Source organism: Giraffa tippelskirchi, chromosome 5, assembly GCF_054371585.1.
Source record: "Giraffa tippelskirchi isolate mGirTip1 chromosome 5, T2T-mGirTip1v1.2.pri, whole genome shotgun sequence".
In the NCBI taxonomy this organism is placed as follows: domain Eukaryota; kingdom Metazoa; phylum Chordata; class Mammalia; order Artiodactyla; family Giraffidae; genus Giraffa; species Giraffa tippelskirchi.
Genome location: NC_137279.1, coordinates 34153685 through 34165715, shown reverse-complemented (window position 1 = coordinate 34165715; position 12031 = coordinate 34153685). Strand labels below are relative to the sequence as shown.

The following is a 12031-nucleotide window of genomic DNA, read 5'->3' as shown; positions in this document are numbered from 1 at the left end:
GGACAGCAGCGGGACTCAGCCATATATACACAAGCATCCATTCACCCCCCAAACCGTCTCCCATAACATTGAGCAGAGTTCCATGTGCTATACTGTAGGTTTTTGTTGGTTATCCATTTTAAATACAGTAGCGTGTACATGACCTTCCCAAAGTCCCTAACTATTCCCTCCCCCCCGTAACCATACTTTCCTTCTCTAAGTCTGTGAATCTCTTTCTGTGTTGTAAGTAAGTTCATTTGTATCATTTCTTTTTAGATTCCACATATAAGGAACATCATACGATATTTCTCCTTCTCTGACTTATTTCATTTAGTGTGACACTCTCTAGTTCCATTCATGTTGTTGGAAATGGCATTATTTCATTCTTTTTAATGGCTAAGTAATATTCCATTGTATATCTGTACCACATCTTCTTTACCCATTCCTCTGTTGGTGGACATTTAGGTTGCTTCCATGTATTGGCCATTGTAAACAGTGCTGCAATGCAGAGTGGGGTGTGTGTATCCTTTTGGATCATGTTTCTTCTCCAGATGCATGCCCAGGAGTGGGACTGTAGGATCACATGGTGGCTCTAATTTTAGTTTTTTAAGAAACCTCCATAAAATGTGGGGACTTTCTATAGGACAGACAAGCCAGGTTCTCCAACAAACAAGTTCAGTTCAGTCGCTCAGTCATGTCCAACTCTTTGCGACCCCATGAATTGCAGCACGCCAGGCCTCTCTGTCCATCACCAACTCCCGGAGTCTACCCAAACCCATGTTCATCGAGTCGGTGATGCCATCCAACCATCTCATCCTCTGTTGTCCCCTTCTCCTCCTGCCTTCAATCTTTCCCAGCATCAAGGTCTTTTCTAATGAGTCAGCTCTTCGCATCAGGTGGCCAAAGTATTGGAGTTTCAGCTTTAGCATCAGTCCCTCCAAAGAATATTCAGGACTGATTTCCTTTAAGATGGACTTGTTTGATCTCCTTACAGTCCAAGGGACTCTCAAGAGTCTTCTCCAACACCACAGTTCAAAAGCATCAATTCTTCGGTGTTCCACTTTCTTTACAGTTCAACTCTCACATCCATACATGACTACTGGAAAAACCATAGCTTTGACTAGACGGACATTTGTTGGCAAAGTAATGTCTCTGCTTTTTAATATGCTGTGTAGGTTTGTCATAGCCTTTCTTCCAAGGAGCAAGTGTCTTTTAATTTCATGGCTACAATCACCATCAGCAGTGATTTTGGAGCCCTTCAAAATAAAGTCTATCACTCTTTACACTGTCTCCCCATCTGTTTGCCATGAAGTGATGGGACCAGATGCCATGATCTTAGTTTTCTGAATGTTGAGTTTTAAGCAGGTTTTTCACTCTCCTCTTTCACTTTCATCAAGAGGCTCTTTAGTTCTTCTTCATTTTCTGCCGTAAGGGTGGTGTCATCTACGTATCTGAGGTTATTGATATTTCTCCTGGCAATCTTGATTCCAGCTTGTGCTTCCTCCAGCCCAGCATTTCTCATGAGGTACTCTGCATATAAGTTAAATAAACAGGGTGACAATATACAGCCTTGACGTACTCCTTTCCCTATTTGGAACCAGTCTGTTGTTTCATGTCCAGTTCTAACTGTTGCTTCCTGACCTGCATACAGATTTCTCAAGAGGTAGGTCAAGTGGTCTGGTATTTCCATGTCTTTAAGAATTTTCCAGAGTTTGTTGTGGTCCACAGAGTCAAAGGCTTTGGCATAGTCAATAAAACAGAAGTAGATTTTTTCTGGCACTCTCTTGCTTTTTACTATTTTACAGGTGTTTTGTTAATTGTGTTAGGTTGATAATGGTGTTGCCCTCAGAAAGACTGAGCACAGAAGAACTGATGCTTTTGAATTGTAATGCTGGAGAAGACTCTTGAGAGTTCCTTGGACAGCAAGGAGATCAAACCAGTCAATCCTAAAGGAAATCAACCCTGAATATTCATTGGAAGGACTGGTGCTGAAGCTCTACTACTTTGGCCACCTGATGCAAAGAGCCAACTCACTGGAAAATATCCTGATGCTGGGAAAGATTAAAGACAAAAGGAGAAGGGGACAGCAGAGGATGAGATGGTTAGACAGCATTACCGACTCAATGGACATGAATTTAACAAACTCCAAGAGACAAGGAAGCCTGGCATGCTGTAGTCCATGAGGGTCACAAAGAATCAGACACAACTTAATGACCGAACAAAATCCACAGAAAAAAGAAACAGTCTTCTTCTGTCCCAGGCACATACTGAAGTGTTAATGGGTAAAATTATGTCCTGTGTGCAGGATGATGAAACAGCATTGAGAAACAGTGATGATTAATAAGCTGGATGGGGGGCCTGAATATTCATTGGAAGGACTGATGCTGAAGCTGAAGCTCCAATACTTTGGCCACCTGATGCAAAGAACTGACTCATTGGAAAAGACCCTGATGCTGGGAAAGATTGAAGGCAGGAGGAGAAGGGGATGACAGAGGATAAGATGGTTGGATGTCATCACTTTCTCAATGGACATGAATTTGAGCAAGCTTGGGGAGTTGGTAATGGACAGGGAAGCCTAGCACGCTGCAGTCCTTGGGGTTGCAGAGTCAGACATGACTGAGCAACTGAACTGAACTGACTGGGCCTTGCTTATTCACTGTGTGTATCTGGTTTGTTTGAAAGTGCTCATGATAAAATTTTGGGTGGAAGGGGGTTAAGGAAATGGAAAAGACCCTGAAGACCCTCCCAAAGACCCCTCTTCCCAGACTATGAAAGTATAAAATGGGGTGGTGGGCAGCCCTTGAGAGCTGGCCAATTCTTCAATTCTTCTCCAGGATTAAAAAGAAAGAGAAAAAAACTACAAGGGGCAGGAATCTGATGAGCACATTCACAACCCAGAAAAGCAAAGAAAACCACTTAAGTCTTCCTATTCCTTTTAAACCATGAATAATACATTTTAACATGTGTGAGTTGGTCTGGCTGTTGTTACAAACAAAGTTTAAGAAATCTGTGACCTTGGAATTCTGAGACATGTATCAGATATTGAATCTTTTTTAATGGTGGTTGGGGGACTGTGTTTCAGACATCAGTATGTACTTTTTCAAAGGTACATTCTATATTGAATTCTTAAATATTTGAGATATAGAACTTTTTTTTTTAAGGAAGAAATGTAAAAATCTGCATCATCTTAGGCATTGTTTTGATTAGGAGGGAAGATGACAGGACTGCAGCCAACCAAAGCAGAAAGGCGGAGGATGGCAAGGGGCCTGCGGTTTTGTTCATGAACACTCTTCTCCAAGGCTGAACTTCTTGGAAAGGGGTTTATTTTGTTTCACACTGACCCAGCTCCACTTCTAGGTCATCTTAGGATCTCAGTTGGTGGCCACAGCTTTTGAGGTTTTTGAGCCAAGCTCCTTCTTTAAAAAAAGGGGGACAGGATATTATTTAAGTACGAGGATGTTATATGGACAATATTAAACAGAAGAAAATACATTTTTTTTTCTTGGAAAACTAAATTCTCAGTGTTTGTAAAGAGCATCAAGTCAGTGAACTCAGACACAATGTGCATCTGACAGAAACAACGTCAAGAGGGAAAATAATGCACAATGTTTTTAAAGTGATAAAAGCCATTCCTGGAGCCCCAGCTCAGGATGCGAGAGCAGAGAAGGAGGAAGTTGGAAAGTCAGACAAAACAGGGTGCCCCAAGCAAGACGGAGGGAGCAGGATGCAGACTCAGAGACACAGACAAGGAGATAGTCAAGATGCAAAATGTCAACCCCAGAGGAGGCACCTGCTCTGTCCTTGAGGCTGGCATGAGGCTCCTGTAACTCTCTGTCCCACGATCAAGTGACAATAACATGGGTGGTGAGCTGAGGTACAAAGTCTTCTAAAAGGTTCAGCTCCTGGTGGTCTTCCCTGAGAAAGAGATCAGAATTCACCACCCCAAAATCTTCCTCTTTGGCATAAGAATTATTTTGAGTTGAAAGCAGTTGAGAATCAGCAAATGCAGGAGAAGATCTCTGCTCTCCCCTTAACCACCTAAGAGCAGGGCACACATTTGCAAGTGTGAAAGTGTCCTCTGCCCCCACTCCCACTCCCCAAATCCCACCCTCCCACCCCACCCCTGCACCAGAAGAGGAAAGAACTCATGACTGAGGTGAAGAGTGATGCCAAGACAAGGTGGCATAAACAGACCTGACTGGGGACTGCCCCAGCAGTCCAGTGTCCATACTCTGTGCTCCCAGTGCAGGAGGCATGAGTCTGATACCTGATCAGGGAGGCCTGCATGCTGAAACTAAGACCTGGGGTGTGTGTATGTGTGTGTGTGCACACGTGTGCATTGGCTCAGTCATATCTGACTCTTTGCAAGCCCATGGACTGTAGCCCACCAGGCTCCTTTGTCCATGGGATTTTCCAGGCAAGAATACTGGAGTAGGTTGCCATTTCCTCCTCCAGGGGATCTTCCCAACCCAGGGATCGAACCAGAATCTCTTGTGCCTCCTGAATTGGCAGGAGGATTCTTTACCACCTAGAAAGACCTGGTACAGCCAAATAAATAAATCAATATTTAAACAAATGTGCAACAGCCCTGACTATAAGAACCTTTATCTTCCATTAGCTACCCCATGTATTTTCTACTTTCTTCCCCAGGATTTATTATCTCTTGAAGCCCAAACTCTCCTTCCTTGGTTAAAAATGATATCTTTTATGATATCCCCAAATCTACTGATTCTTTGAGGTCCACTTTGTTCCTGTGAGCTCTCATCTATGTAAATGTTTTTTAAACTTGCATATTCTGCCCCCCTTAAACTATCTTTTTTTGTTTAATTCTAAGTCCCTCAGCACAGAACCTAAGAGGGTGGAGGAAACATTTTTTTCTTCCCCAACACCTGCATGCAAGGACTAATTGAAATTAAAACACAAATCAAAGCCCTCTCCTTAATTCCCAGCCCCCATGAAAAAAACTCACTGAAGGCAGTTAGGATCTTGAGGCCACCGTGACCTGGCAAAAGAATTTATTTCTATAATAAATCACTGGCCCAGGCCCTTCCCAGGTCCAAACAGAAAGCCCAATATCAGGTTGACCTGTTCAGATTTTGACACAGCTAGCAATGGTAGTACAGGTTTTTACCATTCAGTTCAGTTCAGTCGCTCATTCGTGTCCAACTCTTTGCGACCCCATGAATCGCAGCACGCCAGGCCTCCCTGTCCATCACCAACTCCCTGAGTCCACCCAAAACCATGTCCATCGAGTCAATGATGCCATCCAGCTATCTCATCCTCTGTCGACCCCTTCTCCTCCTGTCCTCAATCTTTCCCAGCATCAGGGTCTTTTCTAATGAGTCAGCTCTTCACATCAGGTGGCCTAAGTATTGGAGCTTCAGCTTCAACATCAGTCCTTCCAATGAACACCCAGGACTGATCTCCTTTAGGATGAACTGGTTGGATCTCCTTGCAGTCCAAGGGACTCTCAAGAGTCTTCTCCAACACCACAGTTCAAAAGCATCAATTCTTTGGCATTCAGCTTTCTTTATAGTCCAACTCTCACATCCATACATGACCACTGGAAAAACCATAGCCTTGACTAGATGGACCTTTGTTGGCAAAGTAATGTCTCTGCTTTTTAACATGCTATCTAGGTTGGTCATAACTTTCCTTCCAAGGAGTAAGCATCTTTTAATTGCATGGCTGCAGTCACCATCTGAAGTGATTTTGGAGCCCAGAAAAATAAAGTCAGCCACTGTTTCCCCATCTATCTGCCATGAAGTGATGGGACAGGATGCCATAGTCTTAGTTTTCTGAATGTTGAGTTTTAAGCCAGCTTTTTCACTTTCCTCTTTCACTTTCATCAGGAGGCTCTTTAGTTCTTCTTCACTTTCTGCCATAAGGGTGGTGTCATCTGCATATCTGAGGTTATTGATATTTCTCCCAGCAATCTTGATTCCAGCTTGTTTTTCTTCCAGCCCAGCGTTTCTCATGATGTACTCTGCATATAAGTTAAATAAGCAGGGTGACACTATATGGCCTTGAGGTACTCCTTTTCCTATTTGCAACCAGTCTGTTGTTCCATGTCCAGTTCTAACTGTTGCTTCCTGACCTACATACAGGTTTCTCAAGAGGTAAGTCAGGTGGTCTGGTATTCCCATCTCTTTTAGGATTTTACCATTACTGTGTACAATATTTTTTATAGAGTTTTATTAAGACATAAGGGCTTCCCAGGTAGTGCTGGTAAAGAACCCACCTGCCAATGCAGGAGATGTAAGAGACTCAGGTTCAATCCCTGGGTTGGGAAGATCCCCTGGAGGAGGAAATGGCAACCTACTCCAGTATTCTTGTCTGGAGAATCTCATGGACAGAGGAGACTGGTGGGCTATAGTCCACAGGGTCACAAAGAGTTGGACACGATTGAAATGACTTAGCACACACATATTAAGGCATAAAGTAAAACAGACAAAAAATAAAATGCACATTAGAAAGTGTGCAATTAGGGACTTCCCTGATGATTCAGTAGCTAAGACTCCACACTCCCAATGCAGGGGGCCCAGGTTCCATCCCTAATCAGGGAACTAAATCCCACATGCCTCAACTAAAGATCCCGCATGCCTCAACAAAGACTGAAAAGACAAGATCCCACAGGCTGCAACTAAGACCCTGAACAGCCAAAACAAAAATTTTTGTAAATGTGTACAATTAGAAAATCTTTGGGTGTTCATACATCCATGAAACCATCATTCTAATCAAAATAGTGAGCAGTACCATTACTCTCCTGAAGTCTCTTCACTCTCTTTTGATATTATGGTATTTTTAGGTACTGAATTATGTTTGTGAATGTAACATCATTGCATTTAGACTTTTTTGGCAATTAACTTAGCCTTTTGGCTCTTCAGCCCTTCTCCTCTGACTCCCTCCCAATATCCACCCAATCTGGACATCTCTACTCCAAGCTCTCCCAATCCTCATCGCCACTTACCACCTGTACCTCCCCACCAAGTCCTCTTGCCACCATCCTAAGACAAATCCCCCCAACTCAGGGTCAGTGGTTAGGGTCTGTGATCTGTGAGCTCACAGAGCTCCAACGGCTCCTGGGGAGGGGTGTAGATGTGAAGGAGTTGCAAAGCCTGGACAAACCAGATTCCAAGAGATGGAATGGACCTTATGAAGGTTCAGTTTTCATCTCCAGTTACACCATCTAATCAATTTGAAAAGCTTTAAATAGAATTCTGATGTCATTAAAAAATGGCATTTCATATTACTTGAAATAAATACTAAAATTCCAGTATTGTCATTTTCCTGTGACACTGACAAAAGCATATCTCACTGGACTGAGTCACCAGATTACCCTAAATAAGATAATTTTTATCTTTGGGGTGTTTGAGCTCTGAGGTGCTCATATAATCCACTCACGAGGATCGTTTGTATTAGATTGGACGTTTATATTAGAACTTTCTGTGGTTGTCCTGGTCTTACTTCTATTTTAAAAATCCCTAAGATGTACCACTTCTCAAGGCAGATGCAATGTAAAATTAAAGTTTCAACTGATGTATGTTATAGCTCAAGTTGTTCTGAGGATTTTTTTTTGGTTTCGTTTATTAATTAATTTTAATGGAAGCAGACATTAAATCTTGATTAATTAAAGAAGGTTGAATCTTCTTCTTGAAATGTTACACTTAAATTTAAGGAGTACCTTTAGACTTTCAAATTCTTAGTATTAACTGAGTTGTATTTTTCTGACATTCTTCATTAGCTTTAGGAAAGTTGAACTGAGCAGTACTGAGGTATTGAAAACCTATTTAAATGACAAAATTATCTGAATAACAATGGTGCTAACTCACATTTTAACAAGTGAACAAAACCTTAAAGGATATATTTATCTGTCTTTTCCCTTTCAGAGATATGATCTCATAATTGCATGGAATTACACCTGAGATATCAGATGTCCTGTGCTTACCTTCTACGTGCTCTGCTGGAGGGAAGCTAAGATCCTTCATTCTTTTCAGACAACTGGTTCTTCAAAGACGCTGACAAACCAGATAGTCCAGAACTACACACTCTGGAGCTAATTCTGCGAGCAGCTGAGACCAGAATGGATGGATTCTTGGATACAGATAGGGAAGTAGAGAGAGGAATGGAGACGCTGCTGAACCAGGGGCACTTGTGCAAAGTAAACATGAATTCTGACGTGATGATAGATAACACAGTACTTTAAAGGTGCAACCAAGGAAACGGAAGCTAAAAGCTTGTAAGTGGCCCTTCCTGACCTCCTTCATGTGTCTCCCCTTTCCTTTCCTTTTTTTTTTTTCTCCCTTTTCCCTTCCCCTAGCATCTTGTCCCTTTCTCAATAATTAAGTCTGTAACTCATGAAGGTCGATAGAGCAAAGGAGGTGTGTGTGAGGAGAGGTGGCCCAGAGAGGGGACTCAGAACTCAGGATTCTATGCATATTCTAGATTCAGATGGGGTGTCAGAGCCAATAGAGGGAGGAAGTCCACATGGGGGAGGAGAGGTGGAGACTGATTCTATACAGGGGGGTTGCTGCTGCTGCTGCTGCTGCTGCTAAGTCGCTCCAGTCGTGTCCGACTCTGTGTGACCCCATAGACGGCAGCCCACCAGGTGACCCCGTCCTTGGGATTCTCCAGGCAAGAACACTGGAGTGGGTTGCCATTTCCTTCTCCAGTGCATGAAAGTGAAAAGTGAAAGTGAAGCCGCTCAGTCGTGTCCAACTCTTAGCGACCCCATGGACTGCAGCCCACCAGACTCCTCTGTCCATTGAATTCTCCAGGCAAGAGTACTGGAGTGGGTTGCCGTTGCCTTCTCCTCTATACAGGGCATGGATCAAATAAGTAAGTATACTTAGAAAAATGGGATCTAGGTTTCTCACTGTAAGAGAAAGGAATTGCAAATATGGAAAGAGAGAAAACGAGAAAGAGCCCTGTGATATTGGGTTGGAATTGAAGGTGTTGGTGTGAACTCAAGGGTGTCAATAAAAATACACACAGAAATGAATGTGTGTGTGTTGACACATTCATGTATTTTCTAGCTCTGTCTACCAAGAGGCTCTTGGTGCAGCAATAGCTCCGTAGCCATGAGCACACCTAGTGCCCAGATGTTGGTTTCTAAGTACCATTCTCCACTAAAAGCTCCTTGGAGAATCAGCTGGTTCTAGGGCTGGGACAGGGTATGTAGAAGTTGAACCTAGAACACCTATCTGTGTCAGAAGAAAATATGGAAATGCTCAAAGGATGACAGGGAAATATCACAAAGACACAGAAGTCAGCTTGAAGGGGCTCAAATATAACACAATTTGAGCATAAAAAGAATTGTAACAGATTATAACCCATTGAGGGCTTCCCAAGTGTCATTAGGGGTAAAGAATTTACCTGCCAATGCAGGAGATGCAAGAGACTCAGGTTTGATCCCTGGGCAACCCACTCCAGTATTCTTGCCTGGAAAACCCCATGGACAGAGGAGTCTGTTGGGCTACAGTCCATGGGGCCACAGAGAGTCAGACACGACTGAGCGACTGAGCACATACATAACCCATTGAATAAAACAGAAAATCATGAATCCATACTAAATTAAGCACTTGATGAGAAATGGGATGTTTTTCAGTTCCTCTCTCAAAATACACATTGAGACTTCCCTGGTGGTCCAGTGGCTGGGACTCCAAGCTCCCAGCAAGGGGGTGTGGGGGCCTGGGTTCCATCCCTAGTCGGAGAACTGGATCCACATGCTGTAGCATGAAACTGGGAGTTCTCATGCTGCAGCTTCAAAGTAGGGCCTGGCACAGCCAAATAAATAAATAAATATAATTTAAAAAAATAAATATTAATCGCAGAGAGCAAAAGAGTGGCTTCATGGTGAAGAAGCCTAGCAAATGCCATTTTATCTAATGATGGAACAATTCAAAATCCTGTACCACACGTGATGATGCCATGAAGAACACAACCTCACCTCTGAGATGTTTCTGCTAAAGATGCAAAATTTAAATCTAACCATGAGGAAATATCAGGCTTCCTGGGTGGTTCAGTGGTCAAGAATCCGCTTGCTAATGCAAGAGACGTTAAGAGATATGGGTTCAATCCCTGAGTCGTGAAGACCCCCTGAAGAAGGGAATGACAACCTAGTCCAGTATTCATGCCTGGAAAAATCCTGTGGACAGAAGGGCCTGGCATTTACAGTCCCTGGGGATGCAAAGAATCGGACACAACAGAGCACACACACACAGATGAATGAGGAAACATCAGACAAATGAAAATGGAGGAACATTCTACAAAAAAACTGTCCCATTCTCTTCAAAAATAACAAGGTCACAAAGGTCAAGGAAACAGTGAGGAAGGGTATATGACACAATCAGTACATGACCGTGAACTGGATCCTTTCACCATAAAGGCCATTCTTGGGACAACTGACCAAACTCAAGTGGTGTCTGAGGGTACGGTGATGGTGATGAGTCACAGCTAATTTCCTGATGCTGATGGTCGCATGGCAGTTATGGAGGAGGACATCCTTGTTTGTAGAAATACCCGCTGACGTATTTGGTTTTGATGGGTCATCAGATTGGCAACTTACTCTTTTTTTTTTTTAAGGATTTTTTTTTTTTTAATAAATTTATTTATTTTAGTTGGGGGCTAATTACTTTACAATATTGTAATAGTTTTTGCCATACATTGACATGAATCAGCCATGGGTTTACATGTGTTCCCCTTCCTGGACCCCCCACCCACCTCCCTCCCCATCCCATCCCTCTGGGTCATCCCATTGCCCCGGCCCTGAGCCCTTGTCTCATGCATCGAACATGGAATGGTGTTCTGTTTCACATATGATAATATACATGTTTCAATGCTATTCTCCCAGAACGTCCCACCCTCACCTTCTCCCTCAGAGTCCATAAAATTTGGTTTTGATGGGTCATCAGATTGGCAACTTACTCTTAAATAGCTCAGGAAAACAGTTTTTTTCTATAGTATTTGCAACTTTTCAGTAGATCTGTGTGGTTAGTAAAAATATATCAAAAATTTAAATAAATAAGGCATCATATTATTTTCTCTTAAATATATGTCTTAAAGGATATCATTCACCACCTCAAAGAAATCACTCTAGAAGGAAATAGACAGTAGGAGAGAAACCTTCCCTGGTCTGGATGAATCATTCCTTCTTTTTGCCTTTCCCAACCAAAAACCCAGGATAGAAACTCGCCTTGGGAATTTTTGCACGACCCTCGACTTCGCCCATCGCTATTGTTGTTCAGTAGCTAAGTTGTGTCTGACTCTTTGCGACCCCATGAACTGCAGCACTTCAGGCTTCCCTATCCTTCACTATCTCCCAGAGTTTGCCCGTCAAAGTATTTATCAAACTGTAATTGTTACCGCCCATTTTCTTATAAATTATATGAGACTGAGCACATTGTCTGACTTGGTCACTACTGTATGCCCAGTTGTTTCTTAGTTGCTAAGTCATGTCCAACTCTCTTTGACTCCACGGACTACAGCACACCAGGCAACTCTGTTCTCTACTATCTACTGGAGTTTGCTTAAATTTATGCCCACTGAGTCAATGATGCTGCCTAACCATCTCATCCTCTGCCACCCCCTTTTCCTTTTGCCTTCAATCTTTCCTAGCAGGATCTTTTCTAATGAGTTGGCTCTTCACATCAGATGGCCAGATTATTGGAGCTTCAGCTTCAGCAATAGTGTATGCCCAGAAATTAGGACAATTCCAGGTTGTTTAGGAAAAACACACTGTTTCCCCCTACTCTCAATTCTTCACTTCTGACACCAGATGTGTGTGGGTTTTCCCACACCAGACAATAGTCCAGCCCTCCTGCAGACACCAACTGCATGTTCTATGACTCAACTCAGTTCTGTTCTGTCACAAAGGGCAAAGGCTCAGTCCCACAAGACATCCCCCAGTCCAGACGCCAGCTGCAAATCCAGGTTGTCATCTGTGCTTCTGACTGGCTGGTTATGAATCAGGATTCCTACACTCCCCTTCCTGGATTCGAGCAGATGCTAGAACGACCCACAGATCTTAAGAAAATACTAACATTTACTGGTT

At 42.9% G+C, this 12031-nt stretch overlaps 1 long non-coding RNA gene across 1 annotated transcript; it reads right to left on the bottom strand.

Annotated features, from left to right (window-relative positions):
• Positions 1-3285: 3285 nt before the first annotated feature.
• LOC145506278 (uncharacterized) lies at positions 3286-11778 on the bottom strand. Its single transcript, XR_014053685.1, has 5 exons — positions 11174-11778; positions 10906-10963; positions 7928-8073; positions 3770-3894; positions 3286-3395 (listed from the first exon to the last, which is right to left on the bottom strand). It is a non-coding gene; the product is annotated as an uncharacterized LOC145506278 (long non-coding RNA).
• Between the last annotated feature and the right edge of the window lie 253 nt (positions 11779-12031).